Source organism: Balaenoptera physalus (assembly GCF_965194825.1).
Source record: "Balaenoptera physalus genome assembly, chromosome: 17".
Taxonomy (NCBI): Eukaryota; Metazoa; Chordata; class Mammalia; order Artiodactyla; family Balaenopteridae; genus Balaenoptera; species Balaenoptera physalus.
In genome coordinates, this window is record NC_138895.1 from 55415890 (window position 1) to 55428473 (window position 12584).

General features: G+C 37.2%; 1 long non-coding RNA gene across 1 annotated transcript in view; it reads left to right on the forward strand.

Moving 5' to 3' along the window:
* Nucleotides 1-12584, forward strand: part of LOC309647240 — a 211183-nt gene that overhangs the window by 54629 nt on the left and 143970 nt on the right. The window lies entirely within an intron of this gene.

A 12584-nucleotide genomic window follows, 5' to 3' on the forward strand; every position in this document is an offset into this window, starting at 1 on the left:
TCCAAGCACTCTGGCCTTCCTGCTGTCCTTTGAGCTTGTATAGACCAGGTGTGTTTGTGTGTCCATTGTGCTGCATGAATATCCCATTGTGACACGACAGTGTGTCCGAGGGCAGTGATAAAGGAGCAAATGCAGTGACATGCCATCTTTACTACCTCTTTTATTTATTTTGCTGTCAGTAACCTGCTGCTGGTAATTAGTCTTGTAGCCATAGATTTTTTTTTATCTCCTAAAGAGAAGTAGGCTAAATCACTGCATAATGGCTTATGGGATAAATTGTGTCATTGTAGTCAGGAAAACTTTCTATTCTCCTGGAGTGGAAACTTGCTCATTTGGCAGAGACCTGATGAGGAAGTGAGTGTACAGAGACAACTAGCTGAAATTGAAGCTACTTACTGACTATAGGCATACCTCGTTTTATTGTGCTTCACATTATTGCACTTAAAACACTGCATTTTTTACAGATTGAAGGCTTATGACAGCCCTGAATTGAGCAAATCTATTAGCACCATTTTTCCAACAGCATTTGTTCACTTCATGTCTCAGGGTCACATTTGGTAATTCTTGCAGTATTGCAAACTTTTGGTTATTATATTTGTTATGGTGATCTGTGATTAGTGATCTTTCATGTTACTGTGACTTGCTGAAGGCTCAGATAATGGTTAGCATTTTGGGAAGTAAAGTTTTTTTAATTAAGGTATGTACTTTCTTTTTAAACATAATGCTATTGTACACATAATAGACTACAGCATAGTGTAAACATAACTTTTATATGCAGTAGGAACCCAAAAAATTTGTGTGACTCACTTTGTTGTGATATTTGCTTTATTGTGGTGATCTGGAACTGAACCCACAATACCTCCAAGGTATGTCTATATTTCATTCTTCAAGGCTGTCCGCATTCTTTGAACAACTTAGCTGGCACTAAAAATCTAGTAATAACCAGAAAGTAACTAGAAAGGGACCTCTCAATATAGTGTAAGAAAAAAATATTAACAGGAATATGACAAATAAAGGACTAAAAATTGGTTCAGATGAGAAATATTTTACCATTAAGCAGACAAAAATTAGGATAGAGAGTCTTTATAAAGTTAAATAGTGGCTACCCTGAAATAAATGCTCAAAGTGGAAATAAGACAATAGAACATAATAAAAATATTAAGTTGGAAGCACTCATTAAAGAACCATGAGAAATAAACAAAATCACATCAGAAGTGAAAAACATAGATGGATTAGCAAAAAGAAAACTGAAGATTAGATGCCGCTGAATATGGAATTAGGGGTATGAAAAACAGGTCCTAGGAAATTGAACAAATAAATTTTTTTTTAAAAACTCAAAAAACATTGAGTCAAAAAAAAAAAGGAATACAGAGAATGTGCCAGAAAGTCAAAGGAGATACACATACATTGATATTTTGTAAAGAACGAATGAAAAAAATAGAACAAAAATATACAGTTAACCCTTGAACAACACAGGTTTGAAGTGCACCAGTCCATTTATATGCAGATTTCTTTCAATAAGTACTACACAGTCTGCAGTCGCTTGAATCCACAGATGCAAAACTGCTGATATGGAGGGCTGACATAAAGTTATATGCCATTTTCTACTGTGCAGAGGGTCAACACCCCTTCCCCTCATGTTGTTCAAGAGTCAACTGTATTAAGATATACTCTAAATATTTCTTCTACTGAAGACAACTGAAAATGTTAGATAAAATATATCTTTTCAAATGCATCACTGAGATGACAAGAAAACAAATCCATACAGGCCAAAACCTAAGTGAAAGCAGGAATACTGGGAAGTGAAGGTTTGCCCTGAGGATATCTGCTACACCCTAAGTGACCCTAGACTTCTGGTTGTTTGGTTTTTATTATTTTATTTCAACATAGTTTGAAACTACAAAAAAGATGCAAGAATAGCACAAAGAACTCCTATTTATCATTCTCTCAGAGACTCCATTCAAGTTTTGCTAATTGTCCCAGTAATGTTTGTTTACTAGCAAAGGATCCACTTCTGGATTATGCATTACACCTGTTGTCATGTCTTTCTCCTTCAACCAGGAGCAGTACCTCAGTCCTTGGCTTTCACCACATTGATGGTTTGCAGATTCTAGGCCAGTCATTTTGTAGAATTCCCCTCAATTTGAGTTAGTCTTGTGTTTCTTTACCATCAGTCCTAGATTATACATTTTTTTTCCCCCAAATACCATTGAATCCGATTGGGTGGCACATGATGTCCATTCATCCCATTATTGATTGTGTTAGATTTGACCACTTTATTTAGATGTTGCCTGCCAGGTGTCTCCACTGTAAATTTACCCCCAATATTCCTCCCTTTTAAATAATTATTTTGTGGGGAGATACCTAGGGACTATACAAAATCTTGTTTCTTAACTTTCACCTACTAATTTTAGCATCCATTAATGTTTCTTGATTGAATTAATTATTACTAGTATGGTTGTCAAATGGTGATTTTTCTAATATAGCATTCCTTCAGTATTTATTGGCTGGCTTCTACTTATTTGTTAATTTATATTAGTGTGGACTTTGGGTTCCTATATAAAAAGCAGGATATAATCCATTATCTCTATTTGTTTGTTTGTTTTTGAGTTTCTTTTTTTTTTGAGTTTTTGAATTTTATTTATTTTTTTATACAGCAGGTTCTTATTAGTCATCAGTTTTATTCACATCAGTGTATACATGTCAATTCCAATTGCCCAATTCATCACACCACCATCTCCACCCCCCCGCGGCTTTCCCCCCTTGGTGTCCATAAGTTTTCTCTACATCTGTATCTCAACTTCTGCCCTGCAAACCAGTTCATCTGTACCATTTTTCTAGGTTCCACATACATGCGTTAATATACGATATTTGTTTTTCTCTTTCTGACTTACTTCACTCTGTATGACAGTCTCTAGATCCATCCACGTCTCAACAAATGACCCAATTTCGTTCCTTTTTATGGCTGAGTAATAGTCCATTGTATATATGTACCACAACTTCTTTATCCATTCGTCTGTCGATGAGCATTTAGGTTGCTTCCATGACCTGGCTATTGTAAATAGTGCTGCAATGAACACTGGGGTACATGCGTCTTTTTGAATTATGGTTTTCTCTGGGTATATGCCCAGTAGTGGGATTGCTAGATCATATAGTAATTCTATTTTTAGTTTTTTAAAGAACCTCCATACTGTTCTCCATAGTGACTGTATCAATTTACATTCCCACCAACAGTGAAAGAGGGTTCCCTTTTCTCCACACCCTTTCCAGCATTTGTTGTTTGTAGATTTTCTGATGATGCCCATTCTAACTGGTGTGAGGTGATACCTCATTGTAGTTTTGATTTGCATTTCTCTAATAATTAGTGATGTTGAGCAGCTTTTCATGTGCTTCGTGGCCGCCTGTATGTCTTCTTTGGAGAAATGTCTATTTAGGTCTTCTGCCCATTTTTGGATTGGATCGCTTGTTTCTTTAATATTGAGCTGCATGAGCTGTTTATATATTTTGGAGATTAATCCTTTGTCCGTTGATTCGTTTGCAAATATTTTCTCCCATTCTGAGGGTTGTCTTTTAGTCTTGTTTATGGTTTCCTTTGCTGTGCAAAAGCTTTGAAGTTTCATTAGGTCCCATTTGTTTGTTTTTATTTCCATTACTCTAGGAGGTGGATCAAAAAATATCTTGCTGTGATTTATGTCAAAGAGTGTTCTTCCTATGTTTTTCTCTAAGAGTTTTATAGTGTCCAGTCTTACATTTAGGTCTCAAATCCATTTTGAGTTTATTTTTGTGTATGGTGTTAGGGAGTGTTCTAATTTCATTCTTTTACATGTAGCTGTCCAGTTTTCCCAGCACCACTTACTGAAGAGACTGTCTTTTCTCCATTGTATATCTTTGCCTCCTTTGTCATAGATTAGTTGACCATAGGTGTGTGCGTTTATCTCTGGGCTTTCTATCTTGTTCCATTGATCTATGTTTCTGTTTTTGTGCCAGTACCATATTGTCTTGATTACTGTAGCTTTGTAGTATAGTCTGAAGTCAGGGAGTCTGATTCCTCCAGCTCCGTTTTTTTCCCTCAAGACTGCTTTGGGGGACTTCCCTGGTGGTGCAGTGGTTAAGAATCCACCTGCCAATGCAGGGGACATGGGTTCAATCCCTGGTCCAGGAAGATCCCACATGCCACGGAGCAACTAAGCCCGTGTGCCACAACTGCTGAAGCCCGCGCACCTAGAGCCCGTGCTCTGCAACAAGAGAAGCCACCGCAGTGAGAAGCCTGCACACAGCAACGAAGAGTAGCCCCTGCTCGCCGCAACTAGAGAAAGCCCGCGTGCAGCAATGAAGACTCAATGCAGCCAAAAATAAATTAATTAATTTAATAATAAAAAAAAAAAAAGACTGCTTTGGCTATTTGGGGTCTTTTGTGTCTCCATACAAATTTTAAGATGATTTGTTCTAGTTCTGTAAAAAATGCCATTGGTAATTTGATAGGGATTGCACTGAATCTGTAGATTGCTTTGGGTAGTAGAGTCATTTTCACAGTATTGATTCTTCCAATCCAAGAACATGGTATATCTCTCCATCTGTTGGTATCATCTTTAATTTCTTTCATCAGTGTCTTACAGTTTTCTGCATACAGGTCTTTTGTCTCCCTAGGTAGGTTTATTCCTAGGTGTTTTATTCTTTTTGTTGCAATGGTAAATGGGAGTGTTTCCTTAATTTCTCTTTCAGATTTTTCATCATTAGTGTATAGGAATGCAAGAGATTTCTGTGCATTAATTTTGTATCCTGCAACTTTACCAAATTCATTGATTAGCTCTAGTAGTTTTCTGGTGGCATTTTTAGGATTCTCTATGTATAGTATCATGTCATCTGCAAACAGTGACAGTTTTACTTCTTCTTTTCCAATCTGTATTCCTTTTATTTCTTTTTCTTCTCTGATTACCGTGGCTAGGACTTCCAAAACTATGTTGAATAATAGTGGTGAGAGTGGACATCCTTGTCTCGTTCCTGATCTTAGAGGAAATGCTTAGAGGAAATGCTTTCAGTTTTTCACTATTGAGAATGATGTTTGCTGTGGGTTTGTCGTATATGGCCTTTATTATGTTGAGGTAAGTTCCCTCTATGCCTACTTTCTGGAGAGTTTTTATCATAAATGGGTGTTGAATTTTGTCAAAAGCTTTTTCTGCATCTATTGAGATGATCATTTGGTTTTTATTCTTCAGTTTGTTAATATGGGGTATCACATTGATTGATTTGCTTATATTGAAGAATCCTTGCATCCCTGGGATAAATCCCACTTGATCATGGTGTATGATCCTTTTAATGTGTTGATGGATTCTGTTTACTGGTATTTTGTTGAGGATTTTTGCATCTATATTCATCAGTTATACTGGTCTGTAATTTTCTTTTTTTGTAGTATCTTTGTCTGGTTTTCGTATCAGGGTGATGGTGGCCTCATAGAATGAGTTTGGGAGTGCTCCTTCCTCTACAATTTTTTGGAAGAGTTTGAGAAGGATGGATGTTAGCTCTTCTCTAAATGTTTGATAGAATTCACCTGTCAAGCCATCTAGTCCTGGACTTTTGTTTGTTGGAAGATTTTTAATCACAGTTTCAATTTCATTACTTGTGATTGGTCTGTTCATATTTTCTATTTCTTCCTGGTTCAGTCTTGGTAGGTTATACCTTTCTAAGAATTTGTCCATTTCTTCCAGGTTGTCCATTTTACTGGCATAGAGTTGCTTGTAGTAGTCTCTTAGGATGCTTTGTATTTCTGCAGTGTCTGTTGTAACTTCTCCTTTTTCATTTCTAATTTTATTGATTTGAGTCCTCTCCCTCTTTTTCTTGATGAATCTGGCTAATGGTTTATCAATTTTGTTTATCTTCTCAAAGAACCAGCTTTTAGTTTTATTGATCTTTGCTATTGTTTTCTTTGTTTCTATTTCATTTATTTCTGCTCTGATCTTTATGATTTCTTTCCTTCTGCTAAGTTTGGGTTTTGTTTGTTCTTCCTTCTCTAATTCCTTTAGGTGCAAGGTTAGATTGCTTATTTGAGATTTTTCTTGTTTCTTGAGGTAGGCTTGTATTGCTGTAAACTTCCCTCTTAGAACTGCTTTTGCTGCATCCCATAGGTTTTGGATCATCGTGTTTTCATTGTCATTTGTCTCTAGGTACTTTTTGATTTCCTCTTTGATTTCTTCAGTGATCTCTTGGTTGTTTAGTAAGGTATTGTTTAGCCACCATGTGTTTGTGTTTCTTACTTTTTTTCCCCTGTAATTGATTTCTAATCTCATAGTGTTGTGGTCAGAAAAGATGCTTGATATGATTTCAATTTTCTTAAATTTACTGAGGCTTGATTTGTGACCCAAGATGTGATCTATCCTGGAGAATATTCCATGCGCCCTTGAGAAGAAAGTGTATCTTGGTTGAAGTATTTAATCCATTCACGTTTAAGGTAATTATCGATATGTATGTTCCTATGACCATTTTCTTAATTGTTTTGGGTTTGTTTTTGTAGGTCCTTTTCTTCTCTTGTGTTTCCCAGTTAGAGAAGTTCCTTTAGCATTTGTTGTAGAGCTGGTTTGGTGGTGCTGAATTCTCTTAGCTTTTGCTTGTCTGTAAAGCTTCTGATTTCTCCATCGAATCTGAATGAGATACTTGCCGGGTAGAGTAATCTTGGTTGTAGGTTCTTCCCTTTCATCACTTTAAGTATATCATACCACTCCCTTCTGGCTTGTAGAGTTTCTGCTGAGAAATCAGCTGTTAACCTTATGGGATTTCCCTTGTATGTTATTTGTCGTTATTCCCTTGCTGCTTTCAATAATTTTTCTTTGCCTTTAATTTTTGCCAACTTGATTACTATGTGTCTCGGCGTGTTTCCCCTTGGGTTTATCCTGTATGGGACTCGCTGCGCTTCCTGGACTTGGGTGGCTATTTCCTTTCCCATGTTAGGGAAGTTTTCGACTGTAATCTCTTCAAATATTTTCTCGGGTCCTTTCTCTCTCTCTTCTCCCTCTGGGACCCCTAAAACATGAATGTTGTTGCACTTAATGTTGTCCCACAGGTCTCTTAGGCTGTCTTCATTTCTTTTCATTCTTTTTTCTTTATTCTGTTCCGCAGCAGTGAATTCCACCATTCTGTCTTCCAGGTCACTTATCCGTTCTTCTGCCTCAGTTATTCTGCTATTGATTCCTTCTAGTGTAGTTTTCATTTCAGTTATTGTATTGTTCATCTCTGTTTGTTTGTTCTTTAATTCTTCTAGGCCTTTGTTAAACATTTCTTGCATCTTCTCGATCTTTGCCTCTATTCTTTTTCCAAGGTCCTGGATCATCTTCACTATCATTATTCTGAATTCTTTTTCTGGAAGGTTGCCTATCTCTCTGAATTCTTTTTCTGGAAGGTTGCCTATCTCCACTTCATTTAGTTGTTTTTTTGGGGTTTTATTTTGTTCCTTCATCTGGTACATAGCCCTATGCCTTTTCATTTTGTCTGTCTTTCTGTGAATGTGGTTTTTGATCCACAGGCTGCAGGATTGTAGTTCTTCTTGCTTCTGCTGTCTGCCCTCTGGTGGATGAAGCTATCTAAGAGGCTTGTGTAAGTTTCCTGATGGGAGGGACTGGTGGTGGGTAGAGCTGACTGTTGCTCTGGTGGGCAGAGCTCAGTAAAACTTTAATCCCCTTGACTGCTGATGGGTGGGGCTGGGTTCCCTCCCTGTTGGTTGTTTGGCCTGAGGCAACTCAACACTGGAGCCTACCTGGGCTTTTTGGTGGCGTTAATGACAGACTCTGGGAGGGCTCAAGCCAGGGAGTACTTCCCAGAACTTCTGCTGCCAGTGTCCTTGTCCCCACGGTGAGTCACAGCCACCCCCCATCTCTGCAGGAGACCCTCCAACACTAGCAGGTAGGTCTGGTTCAGTCTCCCCTGGGGTCACTGCTCCTTCCCCTGGGTCCTGATGCACACACCACTTTGTGTGTGCCCTCCAAGAGTGGCGTCTCTGTTTCCCCCAGTCCCGTCGAAGTCCTGCAATCAAATCCCACTGGGCTTCAAAGTCTGATTCTCTAGGAATTCCTCCTCCCATTGCCGGACCCCCAGGTTGGGAAACCTGACGTGGGGCTCAGAACCTTCACTCCACTGGGTGGACTTCTGTGGTATAAGTGTTCTGCAGTCTGTGAGTCACCCACCCAGCAGTTATGGGATTTCATTTTACTGTGATTGCACCCCTCCTACCATCTCATTGTGGCTTCTTCTTTGTCTTTGGATGTGGGGTATCTTTGGTGAGTTGTAGTGTCTTCCTGTCGATGACTGTCCAGCAGCTAGTTGTGATTCTGGTGTTCTCACAAGAGGGAGTGAGAGCACGTCCTTCTACTCCACCATCTTGGTTCCTCCCTCTTCCCACGATTTGTTTTGATACTTTAATTTTCCCAGATTCAGCCAATGTGAGTGACTTCAAGTTGGCATTTGTGTTGTTCTTCCATGCCTTCATTATTTGCATAGTTTATTACTCTTTGGTACAAGAGATTCTAAGGTCATCTTTCTATTCATGTGCTCTAGCCCAGGATTCACCTATTTTTTCCAAAACCCCGATTCCATTTAGTGGAGAACAGTATTCAGAAACCAAGATCTAAGTGGGACTTGTGCATGATGCTAATGAAGTGTCACTCTTCCCAAGCTCTATCAGTGGAAAAGTTAAGAAACATGTGTGTATATGCACATATACATATTTGCAGAAAGCATACATTTACATTTAACTCAGTGTACATTTAAAACCATGAGTTTACATGGTTATCTCAAGTTCCCGTCCAACAATACAAGGCTTATTCTAGCTTTTCCCTTTTTTGCTATTTGTACTTCCTCCTCTGATGAGAAAGCTAGTTCCCATAGTCTCCATCTCACTGTATATATCCAATGTTCTCCTCCTGCTGACTGTTCATCCCCTCCTGCAGGAGAGTGCTTCCCTAAGACACCATCTCATTTAGGACTACCTCATGGCTTTTTGATGAAGAAAAGAAGGAAGTCAATAATTTTTTAAATTAAAAAGAGGAAAGCAAAGGAAGAAGAGAATTTGAAACCCAGTTTTCAAAGTTCATAGGGCTTGATTTATGGGAAATAAAATCTAGGACCTTCTCAATGTGAAGAATATAATAGAAAACTCTGCTAAAACTGGAACCTCAAAGACTCACACTTCAACACAATGGAAAATGAGTAATAGCTCTGCCACACAGAAGAGGACATACCTTTGGCATTGCTTGAAAGGAGAGCATATCTCCTTTGATGATTTGTACCACAAGTTAATCCTCATACAGGTTTGCTACCTGAATTCGTGTATTCTGTTTGTTTCAAAAAATATGTCAAGCATAAACCACTCTAAATTTAGTGAGTAATCTTAAGAGAAGAGTATAATTGAACCTTTTGAGACCACATACAAAAAGACATAGAAAATGTATAAGACAGGATAAGACACACACATACACGATAGTGAAATATGTCTAACATATACCTAATTAGAATCCTAGAAGAAGTAAGAGAGACTAGAAAAGAAGCAATATTTGAGGAATAAATGCTAAGCATTTTCCAGAATTTGGGAAAGACCATTCAATTAAAGAAAGACAAAGGTAAGACACAAAATTAACAGGATGAATAAGAAGGAATTCTAATTTAGATGAGTCAGAGTGAACTGTAGAAAACTAAAAGCAAAAGATGTTGAAAGCAAGCAGAGAAAGAAAAAAATGATTACTACAAAGAAATAGCAATTTGATGGCTGACTGACTATTTAATAACAGTTACCAGAAAATAAGTAAATACCTTCCAAGTGCTGAAGAAAATAACTGTCAACCTAAAACTATATATCTGGTGGAAATATCTTTCAAGAATACTGGTAAAGTCATTTTCAGACAGCAGTAACTGAGAACATTTATCACCAATATATCCACACTAGAAGATATTCTAAAGAATATTCTTTAAGCAGAAGAAACATTTTACTGTAGGGAGGCTCTCAGAGGTGAAAATAAATGGTGAACGAAGATGTTAATAATTGTGTGAGAAAGCTCTGAACAAATATTTGTTGTGATAAAATATCTGTAAGAGTATAATTTAAGTTTTTTGGACTGCATAGACAGAAAAATGTAAAACTGAGAGGTTAAGAGAAAAGAATAGTGAGATTATAGTCTAACATATATCATATAATGTGAGTGAAATACAGCCTAACATATATCATGCAATGTGTAATAGTGGAATTAATAATACAAGATAGAACTAAGACACTGGAAAACAATAGCATATGAGTTAGCAGGGGGTATCAGAATTAATGTGTCCTAAGATTCTTATATTTGGGGTGGAAGAGAGTAAAGACCTGGTCTGGAATTAGAATTGGTCTGGTTTTAGTTATGCATGGAACTTATTAAAAGAATAAGCATTGGGCTTCCCTGGTGGTGCAGTGGTTGAGAGTCTGCCTGCCAATGCAGGGGACACGGGTTTGAGCCCTGGTCCGGGAAGATCCCACATGCTGCGGAGCAGCTGGGCCCGTGCGCCACAGCTGCTGAGCCTGCGCTCTGCACCACGCGAGCCACAACTACTGAGCCCAAGTGCTACAACTACTGAAGCCTGTGTGCCTAGAGCCCGTGCTCTGCAACAAGAGAAGCCACCTCAATGAGAAGCCCGCACACCGCAACAAAGAGTAGCCCCCGCTCACCGCAACTAGAGAAAGCCCGCGCGCAGCAACGAAGACCCATGCAGCCAAAAATAAATAAATAAAATAAATAAATTTATTTAAAAAAGAATAAGCATAAAAGCATGTTATATAAATTAATAGAGGGAGTAATGGATTGAGAAAAAAAATCTTCTTCCAATTGATCAAATAAGGCAAGATAGGAGAAAAATAGGAAAATCAGGACAATGATAAAGTACAAATAAGATGGTAGAAATATATCAAAATTTATCAGTAATCAAAATAAATACAAATAAAACATATTCCCCAGTTACAATACAGTAATTGTAAGACTAGATTTTAAGAATCCAACTTTGTGATATTTATAGGTGAATCGGCTGAAACAAAAAGATACTAAAAATTTGAAAGAAAAAGCAATGGAAAAATATCGTTATATACTAACCAGAAGAAAAGGAAATTCCAAAGTGTCTGAATTACGAGCAGGCAAAATAGACTTCAAGGTTAAAAAAAAAAAAAAGGACTGTAAAGATGATTAAAACAACTTATTATTTTATATTTTATGGATTCTCTTCATAATGAAATAATGTTTGATTCACTTGGGAGAAATAAGAATTATGAACTGAAAATATGGCTACAAAATATTATAAAACAAAAATTAAAGTAAAAAGAGAACTGGAAAAATCCATCATCATCTAAGGAGGATGTATCATACCTCTTTCAGTACCCGGTAAAAAAGCAGTCAAAATATCAATTAAGTACTTAATAAATTTGAACAGTAATTTAGAAACTCGACCCGATGACAAAAATAGAATTCTGTATTGAATAACTGGAGGATATGTCTAGTGTCAACCTGGGAGCAAAACACTTAAGTGCTAGCCTGAAAAGATATTCCTATGAGCTACTGATGAGAAAGGGTTAAAATTTAAAAATTCTTAGAGATCTAAATCCAAAGCCCTAGACAAAAGCTTATTTCTCAGTCTTTACCTTTATGTTTTTCTATTTCCCTCCTGAACTTCAAATGTTTATACATAATGAAGTTGGCTGTATTTGAATTAAAAACCTGCTGCGAGTGAGTTTCTGTTTTCCTCCATCTGTGTCTAATTGGATTTCCTTCTTTCATGGGCTGGTCAAATCAAGTAAAGCTTGTCTACAGGCAAAGCAGATTGTAAATTCCCATCCAGATTTGTGATCAGTCAGGCTTTAATAAGAGTGTTTATCATTTTATTTGGGACAGGCCAAATGTTCATGCATAAAGTTGATCTTGAGCATGTTCACAGAATATTTAGTTTCCACTAATATGCTACTAAACTACTATATGTATTTTTCTTTTAACTTTTCTTTCCTGTCAGGTCCTCTTTTCATGTTGAGGATTGTGCGAGTGGCCATATGGCCATTCTCTATACCTATTTTAGTAAAAAATAATACCTTGTTTATTTTCAGATACATATGGCATTGGCATCTGGTTCATGAAAATGGAGGGGGGTGTGTGTGTGTATTTATCTCTCCTCCTATTCAGAGAAACAATGGATGGTCACATAACGTATACAGAAATTTCATCTTTCATATCAAATCTCAAAAAAAACACCCAACTTCTACTAGTCTGAGAAAACTTCTGTTCTAATCTGAAGAGATGCTCTGCCTACCAAAATATAGGGTTACAACTGTAGTTCATGTAATTGGCTGAAAAATAAATCTTAGAAAAGGATCCTGCATGAGAAAGAAATGTGATATGGCTAAGGGTTAAAAATTCTGATTTCTTTGTTCTGTGGAGCTTCAAAATCCCTTATCTGTTCTTTTCCTGATGAAGTTCTTGTTTTTAAAGTTGATGTTCACAATGCATCTCCATTTCCTGGTCTCTTTTTTCAATTAGCCTTAGAAAAGATGGTCTATTTTTTTAAATTATTTTTTCAGCTTTACTGAGGTATAATTG